Raw genomic sequence first — 21,821 nt, forward strand, 5'->3', positions numbered from 1 at the left:
ATTGGGGATTCCTCGGCGCTCGTACGGATTGAGAGTACCTTCTTACATTCTTTAGAATGTACTGATGTGTGGTGCTTTGTGAACTTCATGCACAGAGCTGTACACAGGTAGAACACCAAACTAACTTGCATCGAAGTCCACGTAATCCCAAATTTGTATCATCAGAAACCCGTTTTTGTAAGTGCACGGGTCTATCGTTCTCTTGTGCATCTGTACAGGACAATCTGGGATACTTCTTCACTGGAGATTAACGCTGAGGAGGGGATCAAGGGTGGTGGCTCCGAAACGCGCAAGCAGGAGAAACGACTTAACGCTCACTTTTCGCAAACAGACGCCAATTCAGAAACAAATTCTCACCCTAGATCAAATCCCGCGCTCCTCCTACCGGCAACCTGCCTCTACCCCGCCCCCTTTGATACCTATGGTGGGCGGGGCAGAGAGGAGCCGTTCCCGGCTCCCCCCAAATTGGTTAAGCTCGCCCGAGTTCTGGTATCCCATTTCTGAGCAAACACAGAGGAAACGGAGCAGCCAACGAAGACCACCGACCAAATGACAGCGGAGCTTCACACGCGGACAGAGAACGAAGCAAAACACGAAGAAAGGCAGTAATCCAGCTGCCACGTGAGGCGGGCGATCCCGTCCGCCCTCCGAGCGAGAACTTCAACTCCCGCCTTGCAGCTGGGCGGTTATCCTCCGCGGACTATAATTCCCAGGGTGCTGCGGGAGCGACCGCCCGCCTCTCCTCCCGCCCCTCCCCCGCCCCTCCCGGCCGGATCGGCGTGCGCCTGCGCACCGGAGGCCGGAGGAGTCTTACCCTAATGTAAGATGGTGGCCCGTCTGGCTGTGGAACCCACCGAAAGCTGAGAGTCTGTCTCTCAGCCGTAAAGGTCGGACTCGCTGAAGCAATCAGGCCCGGTTCTGAAGAGTTTTTTCCCCGACACTCGTTCAGTGGTCTCTTGTGAGGACGCGGCAGCGCGTGGAGTCGGCTAAGGGAAAAGCGAGGCAAGGCAGGCGGGTGAGTCTGTGCGGGGCTGGGCTTAGGGGAAACCCGGGGCTGACCGGCTACGAGAGAGCGGAGGCTTCGCTGGGACTGTGCAGGCCGCACCCCCCTTTCTCCCTACCCCCCGCCTCATCTTCACCCTCCTCTTTCTTGGTCTTCCTCCTCCTCCTCTTCTTCCTCCCTCTCCCCTCTACGCCACAGCAGTTACCACCAGGAAAAGGGAGCGGGGCAGAAGGCGGCGCGGCGGCGAGCACCGACTCCTTCGAAAATTTCTTCAATTGGGGAGCCGAGGCGGATTCTCGTCTCCACCTCTCTCCCCTACGTTTCTGTAGGGGAAGAAATCTTGGGTCTCCGTACTCCCTTGTTTCCCCAGCCCTCTCTCCCCTCCCTGACGTCCTTGTCCCCGTAGCCCCCGTCTCCCAAGACCAAAGCCATCCCTTCCACTCTGACCCGAGTTGCTGCTGCTCATCAGTCCCACTACTCATTGCCCACTCGTCCTGCTGTTTGTTTTTTTGCTCCACTGCTACCACTCTGGAGTTAGCCTTTGCCCCCCTCTTGTGCTTGCAATCAGCCCCTACTCTATCTGCCACACTGGCGCTTCTTCCGATTTGCAGTCGTTCCTTTAACCACATCTGTCATTTTAAAGCTGCCCCTTAAGTATCCAGATTATGCTGCTGCTCGTTCTAACCCACCTGTTTCACAGCTTTCTTGGGAATTGTCTGTTCCTTCCGTCTTTTCTATCCAGATTCTTTCAACATACACTTCCAGAAAAAAAGGGATGCCCCGTGTTGGCCCCTGAAAAGTCAAGTTGGGAAGTGAATTGAGTGAGGTAGGATACACTTAAACGTTATGAGTGAAGATCACTTATTCAGGCTACTCGGGAGAAGAACGTTTTCTTTTGGCTTTCAGTGATCTATTTGTGGATTTTTCGCTCTGTTGGGACGTGGGGATTTTTGTGTGGTGGTTTGTTTTTTTTTTTTTCTTTTCCCTTCCCTTCTATTTTTGACCGGCTTCTGCCTGCTACTAAGCATTCTACTGAATTACCTTTCCCCGGGACACTTAATGTGAACTCTGATTATACCAACAAATATTAGCCTAGGCATTTCAAAATAAGATAAATCTGGCATACAACCAAATTAATCTGTGAACTCCACAAGAAAATACGAGATTTTGATTATCTGCTAGTTATATGTGGGTTACAGATCCTTTCCATATTGAAAATTGATTATTGACTGAGTTATATTGAGGATCGGCTTAATTGAGGACATATTTATGGTTCGGGTGGAAATTTCCTTTCCAGCCAATATCAGACTTAGTATTTTTGGATTTGGGAAGTTCTCTCTTTTAACATAAATTGTCTTCTCTCGAAAATTCATTGGGTATGTATGCAAAAGAAAAATGAATTTTTTTTTTCCCCAAAAGTAAATCCCCATTTTTTTCCACAGAAAAGAAGGGGGCTGGGAAAAGAAATGACAAAGCTATACTCTTATATGCATTTGTTGGCACTCACTGTCATTATTATCTACATTAAAAAGCAGAAAACTAGGAGCAAGGGGTGGCTGATGATGTCCATTTTTTGATGAAAGCAAAATTGAAATGCCCTGACTAATGGTATGAGGAGCCTGTAATCACACCACTGTGAAATAAAAAATTATCAGAAAAACAAACAGGATTACATAGATCAGATACATACATTTCAACATTTCAAGTTTAAACATAAATAAGACACTGTGTTATATGTAAAAATGTTAAAAGTCACAGTAGCAATTTCATGCATCAGTATACCTCTTACTTGCAAAAGTAATAATACCTTAAGTGTAAATACAAATACATACAGTTACCCTTTTAATCACTTTTTCACATTGCTGTATTTTGATTTTTATAAATTTTACCTGTAATACTTGAGGAATCTTCATTTGGCATTCTATTTACTTGATTGTGATAAATGGTCTGCTTTATCAAATATAAACCAAGGTTAGAAGAGCTGTTTATAAAATTTCCTTCTTCTTTTAGCCACTTAAGCCCCAATTTGGGGAAACTAACTAAATCCCTACTCTCTGAGACTTGTAAGCAGTTTATATAGCACGCCTTGTCCTGAGTTATAACTTGAGGTTTTTCTTTAAAAAATTACTTGTATTTAGTTTATCAGTAGGAACATGTTTAATACAATTGATCTTCAACTCTAAGTAAAAGTACCTATCATTTTCTTTTGTCATACACTGGTGGAGAAGCTTTCCACTTTGTACCTGCAAATAATACCAACACACAGGTTTAGGAAACCCTTAGCAGTCATACTTGGCTGATTTGTAAGCAGTGTGTTCTAGGAGAGGACTGTTCGGCAGAAAAGTGTAAATGATTTTAATACATCTTTTGTAAAGATATTTTAGCTCACTAAATACATTCTCAAGTAATTTTCTTCACTCTATACTTTCCTCTTGCAATCATTAGATTCTTAGTTTCTGCACTTGAAAGTCAAAATGAATTCACTTTGGGATCTTTAGTACATTTGAAGGAGGTATTTAAATTTTTTTGACATTTTGATAGGAAATTGGGAGCTGTAATTTCAGAATATTTTTTTATCATTTAAGTTTTTAGATATAACTTGAAGAACATTGCAACTTCATACTTCGTGGATTTGGTTTGTTCTTCTTTGTGATGGGTTGGAATACTTTCTGCCAGGTTCAATAGTTGAATTCTTTAGATGAATAGATGATTTCTATAGGAAGGTTTTTGAACATGAATTACTTTAAATTAACTTATTTTAAATTAACTTATATAAAATTTGTTTCCATAAAATTGCATAGACAAGTCTTTAATTTTATTAGGATGAGATAGTTATAATCAAATCACAAAATGCAGGAAAAGAAAATTTTGTACTGTCCTTCAGCTTCACTAGCAATAACTTTCAACTCATTGCTTTGTAAAGGAGAGTGTTGCTTAAGGATGAACTTCTTTCATTAGGGGATTTTATTTTAAAAATGATTTTAAATGGCTTAAGAGAATGAAGAAAACATTTTCTCAAGGCTTCCCTTTTCTTCCCTACTCCTGGTTTTAAGATGAAGCTACACTCTTCATTTTACTGTGTGTGTGCACGTGTGTCTTGTATCTGCAAATAATACTCAATTGAATCTATTTCAATTCATGTTATTATTTTTATAGACCATTCAAGTGAAATAGAAAGTTTTAATTTGTTAAAACTTCAGCTTCTGCTGAAAATTCAGTTAGCTTTCTGTCATTAAGTGTAGTACTGTCTTGACGTTTTGTGAAGGAAGATACATTTAGCTCAGTTGGTTCCAAAGAAAAACAGTAGGGAAATAGGTTATAGAGATTTTTCGTGTTCTAGAAATAGTATAACTAGAATGTACCACATACTTTTCTCAAAGGATTTCTTAATCTAAGTGGAGCTTGTAAATGGTTTTTATCCCACTGGAATAGCATGTATTGGATAAAACTTAACACATTCTGAGATTTAAAAAATTTTATGTACTTCAGAGATACTAAGAAAAATCTGCAAATGCCCATTCTTATATATAAAATGTGTCAATATGTCAATATCCCTGGTATCCTAAAGATAGTTCTAAATATTTTTTTCTTGGAAGTTGAGATTATACAAATTATAAAGATGGCATAATTTACTCAATCATGTAGTGATGCAAGGAAAGAAGATAAGTGGGACTTTTTAATCACATATTTAGTGGTTTTCTGAAAGAACTTTTTTCCAAATTGCTTTTAATCTTATTATGTGGTCTTTATTAGAAAAGAGTGTGTGGTAAATGTTAACTTTTTTAAACGTAGTAATATAATTCAGTGGGTTTTGTCACATTTCTTTTTCATGGTATAATTCTTTTACTTTTTAATCAGAAATTAGTTTATGGAAGAGAAAATTTAAACACTGTTTTGGCCCTTGGATTAGCTTTCCCATAGCAGTTTTTTTTTTTTTTTTTTCCATGAGAAGGGGAGAACATAGATGCTACCAAAAAAATGATGATTACTTTTACTTGCTAGAAAAAGTTAATTTTCAAGATAGTACAAGTACAAGGGAATTTGAGGATGAGTTTATTTTTCTCCTAAGAACTGTATTTGTGAGGAAGGTTTCGTTCTTACTAAACTCTGTTTATACAAGAGTGTTGTCCTGTTTTAAACTTTAATTGCCTTGGGTGATGAGGAGATGATACGTTGCTATGAGGATAAACCTTGCTATTTGTTTATATGTCTGTCAGATATCGTTTCAAAAACAAATATGTTTTTTTAGTTATGGCAACTAAAGTCTTACCTCTTGAGTGTTTAGAGACAGTATGGGGAGGGAAAATCAAAATAATCATATTATTTTATTCCTAAAACCAGTCTGGAAAAAAAATAAGTCAAGGCAAAATAAGCAGTGTAATTAGAAGAATAAAATGCCAGCATTTAAAGGTAGCTGGTGTTGCATTCCTGCTTTTGGAAGAAGTTAATGAATGATGTTGTAGGGAAAATACTGATTGAAATTTGAAAAGTAGCTATAGACTGAAATATCAAAGGGGTGGAGCCGTTCCTTAGCAGCTACAAACAGATACATTGTCATTAAGCCAAATATCTGAAATTTCTTAACAATGTTTTTCAGTCTTTGGAATAAAGAGGAAGTGCTAATTTTTCTGATTATTTAAGAACCTTCTAATTCATTCCCTGTTGAGGGCAGTAGGTGTCTTCAGATTGTGAGTTTTCTGAAATAATACTGGCTGACTTGTGTTATTGAACATTGATTGTAGCAACTTTTTTTTCCTACCGTTTGTATGCTTATGACTCTTTCCTGATGTTTTTTATTTTTTGAGGTTTGGGTGGACCTTTTTGTGAATGCTGTGATTGAATGAAAATTTGAAACGTAAACAGTATTGCTTTTGGTAGTAAGATTAATTATTCTTTTGATAGAGAACCCCTCCCATTTTGATCCCATTTTTTTCCTTTAATTGGTTTTTATTCTTAGAATTAGGATGCTGCAAGTTCCCTGTCAAATTAGATCTTTCCAGAAATTTTTTTCTTACTCTGAATTGGGACCTAGGTATTTGTTGAGTAAAGAAAATGTTATATTTCGGTTTTGTCATTTAAAATGAAGTAAAGACATTATTAGTACTTTTTAAAAAATAAATGTATTAATGTGAAAAATTTTAAACAAGTATAAAAGTAGACACCAACTTTGGGGCGCCTGGGTGGCTCAGTCGTTAAGCGTCTGCCTTCGGCTCAGGTCATGGTGCCAGGGTCCTGGGATCGAGCCCCGCATCAGGCTTTCTGCTCAGCGGGAAGCCTGCTTCTCCCTCTCCCGCTCCCCCTGCTTGTGTTCCCTCTCTCACTCTCTCCCTCTCTCTGTCAAATAAATAAATAAAATCTTTAAAAAAAAAAAAAAGTAGACACCAACTTCTTTTTAGTTGTCACTCAGCTTCAAAGATTATTACCTCATAACCCGTCTGGTTTCACCTATATCCCTACTTTACCTCTCATCCCTCTGCTCTTTGACCTAGATTATTTTGAAGCAAATCCTAGTCATCACATTACTACATTTGTACTGGAACTCTTTTGACATAATAAAATAAAATATCTTGATATTTTATCAAGATTATTTAATCAACTTGTCAAATAGTCTTGGAGTACTTATAGATCCACTTTCTGTGCTATGACCCAGCCTCTTAAGAGTTTATTATCTTGTTGGGTAAACTTTCATAATAGTACAACTAGCACTATCCAAAGCAGTATCCAAATAATGTGCGGTATACATAGTCTGGGTCCATTATGTCAGCGTAGGGATATCTTCAGACTGAAGTTCTAGGAGTGAGGCTTCTTAGAGAAAGTGGGACTTGAATAAAAATATATATACCATCTGCATAGGGAGAGCATCTCTAGAAGGAGCACATTCCATATGTGAGCAAACACTGGCTGTGACCAGCATGATATGAGAGGGACGTAAGTAGTCTGACCTCAGTGGAACAAGGTCTTAATTTCTGGGAATGGTGTCAGATAAGTTAGTATACTAGGGTAGAGCTAGGTTTGAAAGGTATATTCAGTGTCAGGTTGAATTTGATCTGCTAAACTGTAAGGAACCATTAGAGTTGGCCAGGAGGCAGGAGATAACATATTAAAGGTGCTTTTTTTTTTTTTTTGAAGAAAAATTGCCTTTCAGTAAGGTGCATTATATTTTGGGGTTGACAGTTAAGTTGAATGTGAAAAATTAATGACTAGGCCACTGAGGTAAGGGGCCATGGAGAGAAGTTAGTGTTGAAGTTCTAGAGGATTTGGCAGCTAATTTATTTCATTTTCTCTTCAGTCCCTTACATTCAGAAATAACACCAAGGTTTTAAAGAATCGAGAACTGAAGAAATGTGGTTGATTTATCTCTGATAGTAAACTTCAATTTATTATCCAGGCCTAACTTTTGGAAGGGAAGTGATGCATGATACTCGATATATAACAACCTTAAAAAAATTCTGTAGAAAATAGCTACATTATATAGCTTTATATTATATAAATTATATAAATAATTTTAGATATTCTTTCACTAGGGAATGAGAGGACAGTGACATGATAGTAAGAGGGGCGCCTGGGTTGCTTGATAGGTTAAGTGTCCTGAGTGTGGAGCCCAACGAACCTGCGTTGGGCTCCACACTCAGCGCAGAGTCTGCTTGAGATCCTCTCCTCCCTCTGCATCCTTCCCCTATGCTTGAGTGCTCTCTCTCTCTCAAAAAAAAAAAAAGAGTCGAGAAGGAGTATTAGGAAACTTATTTGAACAGCTTATAACCAGTATATATTATTAAATATCTGTAAAGTTTAATAATGACCTGATGAGAGCAGAAGAAATGGCAGAAAATTCTGATGAAGTAGGGCACTATTGTCAGCTCCAAGCTCCCTTAAGGATGGATAAGTTTAGGTCAGCAGGCTAGAGAAGAATGTAGGGACATTATTAAATGGAAATGTGTTCTTTGATTTAATTTGTTATACTCTGCTTTGCAAAGGTATTAATAAAAATAGATCTGGCTAAACAGCCATATTTTTATTTGGAATTTTCCTTTTTTTTTTTTTTTAAGATTTTATTTATTTATTTGACAGAGAGAGAGCGCACATGAGCAGGGGGAGGGGCAGAGGGAGGAGAAGCAGGCTCCCCGCTGAGCAAAGAGCCAGATGCAGGACTCGATCCCAGGACTCTGGGATCATGACCTGAACCGAAGGCAGACACTTAACCGACTGAGCCATGCAGGTGTCCCTATTTGGAATTTTTCTTAAGTTACGAGACCCCTAAAGTTCTTTTCTTGTTTTGTTGACCCTTCATTAAACCAACTTTTTCATCCGTTTTGTATTTCTGGAAAATTTTGCATTTGTTTTGTGAAGGAAAATTTTACATTTTGTCTTAAAGCAGGAGAGGGGGAAGTAGATATGCTTCTGGCTTTGTAAATAATCGATGAATAATACTGTACTGCCATTTATTCACTTACTGCTTCCTTCAATATCACATGTATTCCTTCTCTATAGTATATAGCATGTGGATCTTAAGGATTCTCACAGAGTCTGAAAACACCTCAAGCTGAGGGTGCTTGCAACAACTTCAAAATTAATCTTTATTCACCAATCATTTTTGGTCCTGGTATTATAAAAGGTATGACCTACCATAATGCCATGGACCCTTTAGGTACTTAGGAAATATTGATAAGGATACGGATGATGATGCAACATAGTACATTATTGGGACATGTCTGTTTTTCCTTAACATTCCCTCCATCCTACGACCTCCTCACTCCTGGTAACATGACAGAGCTATTTTTGACATTTTTTACTTCTTTATGTAGCTGGTCATGTGTGCTTTCTAATATGGTCAATAGAATGGAAAGCTGTTGCCTTCTTGGGGGTTTAACAGGGGCTTTAATATGTTAATTTTGGATTTAAGATTGAGTTGAGATCCCTTCATGCAGGAAAATCTTGAGAAGGATTGTATATTTTTCTAATTGCCACCAGTGTATGTGGGAGGGAAGTAAGTATCAAGTACACAGTATAGGAGAACCTTAGTATTTGAGAATATCTCAAGTGGTAGCTGCCAATCCATTCTTTTCCCAAGAAATTTTAATTTAGTCCCTTGGGGTATGGAGCCATTTATAAAGGTCCCAGTGGGTGGTAGTGGGGAGAAAATGGTTCCCTGCTCCAAAAAAATCTATCTCAATTTTAATAACTTAAATAAATCTCAAATTATTAATAGTTTGCTTTTTTTTTTTTTTCATTCACGCAATTCTTGGGAAGGAGCTGACTTTGTGTGAGTGGCTTTGGGGTTGCCTTGGGCGGCCAGGCGGGTAGGTATATTGTAAACCCAGGAAAGGGGAGGGGAGGCAGAAAATAAAGTGAGAAGACTTCAGATTCTAGCAATGGCAACTCTGCATTTTTGACTAAAGCATTGTCCAGCTCCTTTGCTGCCTTTGGTTACATACTTCAGGGTTTTTTTGTTTGTTTGTTTGTTTGTTTTTTAAGGTTTATTTACTTTAGAGAGAGAGAATGGGTATGGTGGGAAGGGGAAGAGGGAGAGAGAATCCCAAACAGGCTCCACACTCAGCACAGAGCCTGACATGGGGCTCAGTATCGTGACCCTGAGATCAGGACCTGAGCTGAAACCAAGAGTTGGGATGCTTAACTGACTGTGCCCCCCAGGCACTTCAGGGTCTTTTTTTCTAAGTTAGACTGTTAGTACGAGTTGGGAAGGCTACAAACTTTAGCCTTTTCCAAATCAAACTAGTGTCCTTGTCCAGCCTTGTGCATTTTAACCTCTACAGCTCAAAGCCTGACAGATTTGTCTTTTCTCTGCCAGAAGGAAAGGGGAAACAGGAAAGAGAAGAAAACGATAGGTATGATACTTCTCATCTGCTTATATGTTAGTGATGTATTATTCTAAGACTGTTCTATGGAAAATCCTCTGCCTTTTATTTTTATGTATTCAGTTATAAAATAGCTTTATGAATTTACCAAGTGAGTCCTTAGGAATCTTTTAAAAGGTCTTTCGGGGAGCACCTGGGGGGCTCAGTCGTTAAGCATCTGCCTTTAGCTCAGGTCATGATCTCAGGGTCCTGGGATCGAGCCCCGCATCCGGCTCCCTGCTCTGCGTGAGGCCTGCTTCTCCCTCTCCCACTCCCCCTGCTTGTGTTCCCTCTCTCGCTGTGTCTCTCTCTGTCAAATAAATAAATAAAATGTTTAAAAGAAGAAAAAAAAGGTCCTTAGGTAGCCATGGAATTAGTGATAGGTTGAAGAGTACCTATATAAGTTGATGCTTGGTGGTACTTTTTTGAGATTTCTTGCTGCTACTAAAATCTTCCCTGTCATACTGGACACAGTCCTAGATGTGAGTTTTGCTTCCAAAAAGTAAAGCTAGGAATCTCTTTTTAAGGTAGCTACCTTCCCTGCATTGTATTCAAGTCTGTTTTGATCCTGATGAAAGCAAGTGTAACAGTAAAATACTTTACAGTTATGCTAACAAAAGAACATTTGTTAGTCATGTGTTACCATATATTCTTTTGTCATGCCTAGCAAATATTTTCAGCAGCTTTGGTGAACTCTGAATAATACATGATGTGTTTGTGTTTACAGATTGTGTGTTTTTTTTTAATTTTATGTACTACTAAATTCTACAATTTTTAAAACTTGACATGATATTAAAGGATATATTTTCTTCAGTATTTGGAGAAAGGACTAACTTAAATGATTTTTCATAGTTGAACAGAGTTTTTTTGTTTTTTTTTAAAGATTTTATTTATTTATTTGACAGAGGGAGAGACAGTGAGAGAGGGAACACAAGCAGGGGGAGTGGGAGAGGGAGAAGCAGGCTTCCCGCAGAGCAGGGGTCCTGATGTGGGGCTCGATCCTAGGACCCTGGGATCATGACCTGGGCAGATGCTTAACAACTGAGCCACTCAGGCGCCCCATAAACAGAGTTGTTAATAGCTTCTTGTTTTCTGTGCAAGCCCTTTGAATTGTCCCCTATTTTTATTTATTGCTATTACTGGGAGTATGCAGTGTAGTATGGAGCCAGACTGCCTAAATGTAAATCTTGACTCTACCATTTATTACTTGTCAGACCTAGGACAAGTTACTTTACCCTGTGTGGGCCTCAGCTTCCTCATTTGTAGCATGGAGATGTGAGGATTATCTGTGGAGTAAATGAGTTAATATGTAAAGTGCTTGGAATAGTATTTGGCACATAGTAAACCCTGTGTAAGTGTTTGCTATTATTATACATTATTATACATTTGAAAGAATCAGAAAATGTTCATTTTTGAAGACTTATTTTTTTTATTCAATGCAGTTTTTAATGTTTAGGTACTAGACATATGTTTTCAGTAATTATTTGACAAGCTGGAAACACAAGTAATGTGTTTGAGGGGACAGTCGAAAGACTGGCCTGCCTGGAATTCTTTTGAATCAGGGAGTATTAGAAAATGAAACTGGGTAAGTATGATTAAAAATGATTATGGAGTGTTTTGGACTGAGGCAGAGAAATTTAGATGTGGTTGTTAAGAGAGCAATCATTGCAATCATGGTAAGGTTCTTTTTTTTTTTTTTTTTAAGTCAGGAGAGTGATGTGTTTAAAGTAGTATTTAAGGGAAGATGGTTTTGAGTGTCCTTGGTAGCATAGAATTATTTGATTTTATGTGGACAGAGGGTTTTTTTTGTTTTTGTTTTTGTTTTTTTTTTTTTTTGGTCTGTTCTGTTCACTGATCTACCTTAAATGGCCCAGACAGTGCCTCATAGATAGTAAGAGCTCAATAAATACTTATCGGATGAATGAATCTTTTTTTTTTTTAAAGATTTTATTTATTTGAGAGATAGAGCACAAGTAGGCAGAGTGGCAGGCAGAGGGCGAGGGAGAAGCAGACTCCCCGCTGAGCAGGGAGCCCGATGTGGGACTCGATCCCAGGACCCTGGGATCATGACCTGAGCCGAAGGCAGACGCTTAACAACTGAGCCACCCAGGCGCCCCTCAGATGAATGAATCTTAAGGGAGACTGTGAGTTAACAGAGAGAGAAACACAAAGGACTCAAATTAAACTTTTGGAACCTCTGCCTTTAAGGGGTCGAAGTGAGAAAAGTGTTATTAAAGGAATAATTGGAGAGGTAGAAAGAAGATGGAAAAGTTTAAGTTTCAGAAAACAAAGAGATTTTCCAGTAGAGAGAAGTCACAAAGATGAGGAATAGGAAGATCCAATATGGTATCACTTCAGTTTTAAGAGGAAAAGAAAGTGACGTAGTCCAATATGACATTCAAAGCAATGAGAATAGAGAAAGCTCTTTGGCTTGTGGTGTGATGATCAAGAACGATGTTAAAGCAATTTCAGTAGCCTGGGAACGTAAATCAGATTGGGGGGAAGGTTAAGGAAGGTGTAAGTGCAGACTCTAGGTAAAGACCATTCAGTCTAGAAATGTCAGGAAGACAAATTATAATAGCAGCTTTCATAGTTCTTGAATGTGTACTATGAGTGATTCTATTTATTAGGAGAAAACTTGAGGCAGTTTGTGTTGAATGTTCTTGTTTCATAATAGAGAAGACTTATTACACACGCTGCTTCAGGACTCTTCCACTTGCTAACTCTGTAACTCTCCCTTGTCACATGGAGGTAATGACAGCATGTATTTCATAGATCTGTGGTAAGGATTAAGTTATTGAATCTTTTAAAACACTTAGAACAATGCTTGGTATCTGGTAAATGTTTGATAAATGTTAGCTATTATCATCATCCACTGTTGAGGTATAGAGAGTAGGATTGGAGGTTCACATAGAAAAAGAAAAAAAAGAAATTAATGAAATCATTGCCAAGTAATGTCAAGAACTACATGGAAAGGCCTTAGAACCTTTGCTCTGGCTTTTCCCTCTGCCTGAAGAAACTTTTCCAAATATCCACATAGCTACCTCAGCTCCTTCAGATCTTTGCTCAAATGGTCTCCTTTTCAATAAGGCCTACCCTGACTATTTTTTTATAGTTAGAACCTGGGCCCCTTTCCTTTAATATTTGCATTGTTTTATTTTTTCTATAATATTTATCTTCGTATATATCATATAATCCATTTATTCTTTATATATACTATTTGTTGTTGATTTCCACCTACTAGGGTAAGGATATTTGTTCCCTGATGTATCCCAGGTTCAAGGAATAGTAGTTGGTACATAGTAGTAGGTGCTCAATATATGCTTGCTGAATTAATAAATTACTCTGCCATTGAGGTGGGTTTTCTGAGATTGGTGAACACTACGTAGAAGTTGACCTCAAAGATTTCCTCTCCTTTCTGAAATAAGTCCACTTTGGTAGTGGTTTTCCTGGCAATCTCTTGAGAAATCCATTTAGCTGAGAAAAGGAAAATGTAAGATGAATTTCTTTTTTGCTGCAATAATTATATTTTACATTTGATTAGGTAATAAAACCGTACTGTTGAGTGCTTATTAGATACTAGGTCCTGTTCTAACCTCTTTATTAGTTTTTAAAAATTCTACAACCTTACAAGTACATTATAGTTTCCTTGCAAGCCATCTTTAGGGATGGAGGGGAAGCCCTTTGCCCTGAGACTAAGCCTGCTTCCCAAGACTGTTTGTTGTCTTCTTTTGACAGGGAGCTTCTTATATGTCATTCTTCCCTCCAGCATTCACAGCCTTGACACTATTACTTGCCTGAAGTATATCTGGACTAATCTCATTATATCCTTTATCCCTTTTTATGTCAGTCACCACTAGTCTCATACTTTAATCCCCACAGGGTTCTGAACATTTCTAGTTCTTTCACTCCTCTCCATCATCAGCAAAATTTTTTCTATCCTTGTTTTTTCCCCGAACATTTTCCTCTACTTTCTACTTTCCTGAAAACACTGCTTCCCCTGCAGTCCTCTTACCTGTTGGCTATTAAGTTTTTCATTTTTTTCTTGTATGCCATCATCAAAGGTCAGTGGGGAGTCCCGTGCACTATGATTGAAAACTGTATTTCCCATTCTGACCGCCTCCATATAGGAGTTGAAGAGGGAGCCTGGTTCCACTGAGTCTGAAAAATGAGGCAGTTACTTTCCATTCACCTCCCCTCCCTGAAACTTATCTGTTAACAGGTTATGTTGTCCATAAACCCTTGTTTGCTGTCATCTACTGCACTCTGGGTTACATCTTCTCTTTTCTTGACTGTTAATAGCTCGTAGCTCACTGTTACTCTTGCTGATACTCTGCCTCTTCTCATTCTTCATAATTTCAGCATATGCCATCTCTGATCCTACTACTGTGGCCTTCTCTAAATTATTCTCTAAAGATTTTGCTCACCGTCTCATCTTAGTCACTCACTCCGTGGTTGTATCTTACACCTTCTTATTACCAATGACTTGAACCCTTCCATGATTTTCAATTCATGCAGCCCCTCTGCCATCTATCTTTTCAGCTCATTCTACCTAATACCCTAACGTAACAACCTTTTACTGTCATTAGGACTTTCAGTCCACAGACTGTCCTTTGCCCCCTTGATTTTCTTCTTACCTATTATACATTCATTACCTAGTGATCAATCATTATATTCATTCCCTTTCATATGCCCTCTACTCTCTTGCTCCTTTTTTACTTCTTCATACTTTACTTGGTAAAACATCAACTCTAGTTAAGTCAGATTCTCTCGAGTACTTCACATCGGTACCTGTGTGGCTAAAAGTGACTGAAGAATACAACTATGATGAGCACTCTCAACTTTAAATTCATAGTAAGAAACTTCAGGTGGCCCTTAATATTGTCTGGCAGTCATAGTCTATTTCTTTAATCCATTCATTTTTCCCTCTCCCAGATGACTTAGTTAAACCCTTGCCTTTCTTCTCAGACTTCCAGCCTTCCTCCTCATATTCACTTTCAGTTGATGGACCTGCTTCCTCTTCCATTGAGAAAATAGAAGCCGTCAGAACATTTACAGACTCCACCACCACATCTACATACCTGATGGTCTGACTCACAGAGCTCTGCCCTCCTTCTGTTACTATAGATGAACTGTCTTTACTTCTGTCTAATCCAGTTCCTCTGATTAATGTATTCGATCCCATCCCCTTTCATTTACTCTGAACATTGCTCTAAGCAATTCTCCTCCCTCTCTTCACATCATTAATTTTTCCTTTTCTGGATCATTCCCATTAATGTGCAAACATGCTATCATTTTTATCCTCATAAAAATATCTTCTTTTGCTCTACTCTTTTTCCATTGCAGCAGAATCCCCTAAAGCATTGTCTAAATGTACTTGTTCTGGTTATTTTCTCATGTTTTCTCTGAGAACAGGCTTTGGCCCCTACCACTCACTGTACTAAGATTGTTTTTGTTCAGGTCTCCTAACAATGACAGTGGTAAATCTAGGCTTCCAGTCAGGCTTTGGCCCCTACCACTCACTGTACTAAGATTGTTTTTGTTCAGGTCTCCTAACAATGACAGTGGTAAATCTAGGAATCCTTTCTTTGTATTATGTGATCAGTCTACATTTGACAAGTTATTTTCTCTTCCTCTTTGATATACTTGTTTCATTTACCTTTTAGGATACCATATCCCCTTGGTTTTCCTTAAAACTTACTGGCTGCTCCTCCTTAGTCTTTCTTGGTAGATTCTCTTTGCCTGCCTCTAAACGGTGGATTATCCCAGGGCTCAGTACTTGATTATCTTGTCTATTTACCCTCACTCCCTTGGTGATGTCTACTAGTTTCCTGGCTTTGAATATCTTCTTTTTTGGGGTGGGGTTGGGGGGGCGCTTTGAATATTTCTAAATGTTGATGGGTCTCAAATTCATTTCTCCAGCCCAGACTACTCTCTTCAACTCCAGATTTGTATATCTAGTTGCCTACTTAATGTCTTCACTGGAATGACTGTTAAATATCTCAAACTCAGTATGTCCAAAATAGAATTCATGCTCTTTCCTCCCGTATCTGCCCTCCCCTACCTGCTTCACCCACATAACCTTCCTCATCTCAGGTTGGCAGCTTTTAGTTGCTCAGGCCAGAAACCTTGGCATTATTCTTGACTCTCTTGCTCTCACACATTTATTCCATCAGGAAATTCTTGGCTCTGCCTTTGAAACATGTACAGAATTCACCCAGTTTTCACCATCTCCACGGCCACTGTCATCTCTTGCTGGGTAATTGCAGCAGGCTTCTAAGGGATTTCTCTACTTCTACCCTTTTCTCTATAGTTTGTTAATAATATAGCTGTTAGAATGATCCTTTGAAAACATCAGTTAGATGGCAAGAGATCTTGCACCACATTTAAGAAATTTCATTTGAGTTGATAAGATTAGAGATTGTTCTAGTCTGTTTTATTTTACTAAATCTCATTGGTGCAGATGGCATATTTAGTGTAGACTTTGATTATACCCATTTTTATGGGTGGGCAAAGAGTTGTCAGGGATGGTTCATGGTCTTCCTCTTTTCACTAACCATCCTCTTTTTTTTTTTAAGATTTTATTTATTTATTTGAGAGAGAGTGCCCCTGCATGAGTGGGGGGAGGGGCAGAGGGAGAGGGAGAGAGACAAGCAGGCTCCATGCTCAGTGTCAGGCTTGATCCCAGGACCCCAAGATCACGACCTGAGCTGAAGTCAGATACTTAACTGACTGAGCCACCCGGGTGCCCCACTAACCATCGTCTTTTCAACCCTACACACAGAAAGACTCGACACCTATATCCCTGAAGAAATTGGAAAGAGAAGGTCTGAGTTGGTTACTATTTCAGAAAGTTGCTTTGAATGTAAGAGCGGACCACCCTTTCTTGATAGAGTTCTGCTGTTACTTCGTTACTGCCTTTAGCAGTAACGTCCTTTAGCAAAGTTTGCTTTCTCTCATCCCCTGCCAAATTTCATGTCCTCTCTACCCCTGCCCTTTTTGTTTTTTCCTACTCCCAGATGGAAGTGTTGTATTTCTTAACTTTTGGCTCTATTTGAATTAGTATTTTATACTCTAAACTCTTTTTACGTATCCTGAAACCCATTCTTAGGGCTGGGATAGGAGTTGTTTTTACTTTTGTGAATAGAGTTTCCAATAGAATGATACTGAACATGATAGTAAAAGGGGAATTGATACAAAGAGGTGAAAAAGAAATGATGTGTATAATTGTGGGGAAAATGAAAGTATTTGTCATAATGCTAATAATTTCTGGAGGAGTTATACTGTACTGCATATAAAGAAGCTTGGAGATTGTGGGCAAGAAAGAATTTAACAGTTCATTTTTTAAGTTTCTTTGAGTTCTTTTCTCTGAAGGCACATGTTCTGTAATCAGTTTTCTTTTGATTCCCTTTCAGAAAGTTTTCTTGTATTGGGATCAACAATCATATAAAAATTACGATGTTGTGTATATGTTGCTGTTGATTTCAGATCCTTTCAGATTATTGTACTTGATCTCTTGGTCTGAAGGTAGATATATGCCTGTTTTCTCAAGCCATTTCTTAGACCTGTGTTATCCAATATGGAACCTGTGAGCTTCCTGTGGCTGTTGAGCACTTGAAATGTGACTAGTTTGGGGCACCTGGGTGTCTCAATCAACCGGTTAAGCATGTGACTCTTGATTTTGTCTCAGGTCATGATCTCGGGCTCATGAGATTGAGCCCCATGTGGGGCTCTATGCACAGCATGGAGTTTGCTTGAGATTCTCTCTCCCTTTCCCCCTCCTCTTGCTTGTGCTCTCTCTAAATAAATTAATTAATTAAATACATAAATAAAATATTAAAAAGAAAAATATGGCTAGTCTGAATTAAGATGTGTGCTAAGTGTAAAATACTGGAGTTTGAATGCTTAGTACAGAAGATGCATTTTGAATGCATTGGGTTAAATAAAATTACTTTTTGTTACTTTTTCTTAATGTGTCTAGTAGAAAATTTAAAATTATAGTAGTGGTTTTCATTTCTCTTGGACACACTGCTTACCTTTTTTTTTTTTTTTGGTGATTTTATTTTATTTTATTTTTTTTAAAGATTTTATTTATTTATTTGACAGAGAGAGACACAGCGAGAGAGGGAATACAAGCAGGGGGAGTGGGAGAGGGAGAAGCAGGCTTCGTGCGGAGCAGGGAGCCCGATGCGGGGCTCGATCCCAGGACCTGGAATCATGACCTGAACCGAAGGCAGACGCTTAACGACTGAGCCACCCAGGTGCCCCTGGTGATTTTATTTTTAAGTAATCTCTGTACCCAGTGTGGGGCTCAAACTCACAACCCTGAGAACAAGAGTTGCACGCTCTTCTGACTGAGCCAGCTGGGTGCCCCTAAACTTACCTTTTTCTTTGCCCTAATACTTTCAGTTGTTTTGAACTCAGTTAATGATCTGTTATGTATTCAACTAAAAATGAATTTGGTATTATGTATTTTAAAAGCATTTTTTTCTAAAGTTAAATACTTTTATATTATTGATTTTTTTTTGTTTGTTTTTGTTTTGTTTGTTTGTTTGTTTTTAAGCAAGCAGGGGTTTAATAGTGGTCAGCCTGAAAGTACATTCTGAAGGTGGGAGAAGAGGGCAGGCCCAGAAGTGGCAACTGCCTATATTGTTATACCTTTTTTTTTTTTTAAGATTTTATTTATTTCTTTATTTGACAGAGAGAGAGGGAGTGAGAGAGAAAACACAAGCAGGGGGAGTGGGAGAGGGAGAAGCAGGCTTCCTGCAGAGCAGGGAGCCCCAATGCTCAATCCCAGGACCCCAGGATCATCACCTGAGTCAAGGGCAGATGCTTAACCAGCTGAGCCACCCAGTTGTCCCTATTTTTTTTTTTTTCCAAGTGCCCCTATTGGTATCCTTCTTAGTATTAATGTTCTCAAGCCCTGAGTTTTCTTTTAAGTATTTGACTTTTGCCATACCCTACTCATGGCACTACATAAGCATAAATTATTCTTTATCTCCATTGCCTGGAAGAATTTTGAAGGAGGAACTTAAAAAGTATCAGAATTGATCTTTTATTTACTTTACTTCTTAATATTAGACTATTTAATAGTACATTTTACAGTCCTTCCGTTATTAACGTATAACTTTAAAGGCAATTTGTATCTGGTTAAAAAAAAAAAAAGGATTGAAAATTTTACGTATGAGGAAAGAGATTTTGTCTGCTTAAACACAAAACCCAGCAAATGAATAAACAATCCAAACCCCTGCTGACTCAGTCTGCTGTCTAGGTTTTATAAACTTTGATAAACTTGGGCCTTAGCACCCATTACTGCTGTTTCCCACTCCCCATGTTACAGTACTTTATATAATAAAGATTTAAGTTCATGGTTTTATTTATATTTTCTTTTTACATCTGTTGAAAAAAAGATTTATCTTGGGGTCAGTGAATGTTTTTTACAGAGGTTAAGCTTTGAACTGTGTTTAAGTCCAAGAGGCATATAGCTCAGATCTGGGTAGTGAACAACTGATAATTGGGTAGCTCTGGATTATTTAAAGAGAGATGTTGACTTCTGAGCTCCAAAATATATTTCATTGTAATCCACACTATGTTGTTACCATAGACATATTAACAAAAATGGCTCTGTTAAACATTTGAATATTTACAGAAGAACTATTATTATTATTATTTTTTAAGAGTTTTTATTTATTCATGAGAGAGAGAGAGAGAGAGGCAGAGGGAGAAGCAGGCTCGCCAGCTGAGCAGGGAGCCCGATGCGGGACTCGATCCCAGGACCCTGGGATCATGACCTGAGCCGAAGGCAGATGCTTAACCATCTGAGCCACCCAGGCGCCCAGAAGAACTATTATTTTTATTCTCATCTAAAGAGTCCACGGTACATCCTTAGGTATTGAAAATTATATAAAAGCACACTCACAAGAAGAGTGCAAGAAGTAAAGTTTGGTCCAACACACTTGAATCTTTTTTTTAAAGCTTATTTATTTTTAGTAATCTCTGCACCCATTGTGGGGCTTGAAGCACACTCACAAGAAGAGTGCAAGAAGTAAAGTTTGGTTGAACAAACTTGAATCTTTTTTTTAAAGCTTATTTATTTTTAGTAATCTCTGCACCCATTGTGGGGCTTGAACTTACGACCCCTAGGTCAAGAGTCTCATGCTCTTCCGACTGAGCCAGCCAGGCCACCCCCCTTGAATCTTTTTTAAAAATGACTGAAATTGATTAAAAAAATAGGTTTTATAAACAAGGACAGTTGGGGAAAAGAAGATCTATGGCAAGAAGAGAACAGAGATAATATAGATAATAGGAATTGTAAAAAGGAAGAATGAAAGTGAGCTCATTAAAGTTCACATTCTTAGATGCTCACTGGAAGGATAACTTTGATAGGCTGAAAAAAAGATTTTGCTACTTGTCAATTTTCTGGACCTTAGAATACCGTTTACCTTTTTGTTTTCTCTAAGCTTTGAGCATAAGCCCAATTTCTGTTGGCTGTGCAGTCTTAGATTTAGATTGATCCATAAGAATAATTTGAAGGGGTGCCTGGGTGGCTCAGGAGGTTAAGCGTCTGCCTTCTGCTCAGGTCATGATCTTGGGTCCTGGGATTGAGCCCCCCGTCGGGCTCCCTGCTAAGTGGGGAGTCTGCTTCTCCCTCTGCCCCTCCTCCTGCTCACGTGTATAGGCGCTTTCTCTCTCTCTCCCTCCTTCAAATAAATAAATAAAATCTTAAAAAAAGATTTCTGAATCCATCAATGGTGTGCATATCAACTGTTTGTTCTTTTTAATTGCTGAGTAGTATTTCACAGTGTGGATATACTACAGTTTGTTTAACCATGCATCTGTTGATGGATATATTGGTTTTCAGTTTTTTGGCAATTGCTAATAGAGCTGTTAACATTTGTGTACAGATTTTTACATGAACTTAAGTTTTCATTTCTCTGGGATAAGTGCCCAAGAGCACAAATGTTGGGTCATTAAGTAAGTTCATATTAGTTTTAAAAGAAACTGCAAGACTATTTTCTAGAATTGCTTTATGATTTTGCATTCCCACAAGCATTATATGACTGATTAAGTTTTTTTCCAGATTCTAATGAGATTGTGTATTATCCCTTTTTTTGTTCTGTAGTTCACTCTGATAGATGTGTAGTGATATCTCATAGTTTTCATTTGCATTCCCTAATGGCTAAAGATGTAGAATGTTTTTTCATTTGCTTATTGACCATTCGTATATCGTCTTCGGTGAAACGTCTGTTTGTCTTTTGCCCATTTTCTGATTGGATTTTTTTTTGCTGTTGAGTTTTGAGGGTTCTTTATATATTCTTGATACAAATTCTTTGTCCAAAATATGGTTTGCAAATATCTTCTCCTACTCTGTAGCTTGTCTTTTCATCCTCTTCATAGGGCACCTCACAGAGCAAAAGTTTCTAATTTTGATGAGGTCAGTATGTCCGTTCTTTCTTTTATGTATTGTGCTTTTTGTGTCAAGTCTAAGAATTCTGTGTCTTGTCCTAAGTTTCGAAGGCTTTTTCTAAAAGTTAATAATTTTACATTTTACATTTAAGTGTATGATGTATTTTGGACTAATTTTTGTATAAGACATGAGGTTTAGGTTGAGGTTCTTTTTTCCTTTTTCTTTTAAGTACAGTTGCTCCTGCACCATCTGTTGGAAGGGCTACCTTTCCTCCAGTGAATTCCTTGCACACGTGTCAAAAATCAGTTGGGCATATTTGTGAGGACCTATTTCTGGGTTTTCTATTCTCTTCCATCCATCTGTATGTCTTTCTCCATGAGTACCACACTGTTTTGATTACTGTAGCTATACAGTAAGCTTTAGTATCAGGAAGAGTGATTCCTCCCACTTGACTCCAGGTGTTGTAGGACTTTTCCCTTTTCATGTAATTATTTTATTATTTTATTTTTTTATTTTTAAAGATTTTTTATTTATTTATTTGAGAGAGAGAGAATGAGAG

At 38.4% G+C, this 21,821-nt stretch overlaps 1 protein-coding gene across 6 annotated transcripts in view; it reads left to right on the forward strand.

Annotated features, from left to right (window-relative positions):
• Positions 1 to 778: 778 nt before the first annotated feature.
• The window catches only part of CNOT4 (CCR4-NOT transcription complex subunit 4), a 145,360-nt gene continuing 124,317 nt past the window's right edge, over positions 779 to 21,821 (forward strand). For all 6 annotated transcript variants that reach the window (XM_032401511.1, XM_032401512.1, XM_032401513.1 and 3 more), the window contains exon 1: positions 779 to 1,015. The gene's annotated coding sequence lies outside the window, so the exon portion shown is untranslated. The remainder of the gene's footprint in view (positions 1,016 to 21,821) is intronic.

This window comes from Phoca vitulina, unplaced genomic scaffold, assembly GCF_004348235.1.
Source record: "Phoca vitulina isolate PV1807 unplaced genomic scaffold, GSC_HSeal_1.0 scaffold4, whole genome shotgun sequence".
NCBI classification, from domain to species: Eukaryota; Metazoa; Chordata; class Mammalia; order Carnivora; family Phocidae; genus Phoca; species Phoca vitulina.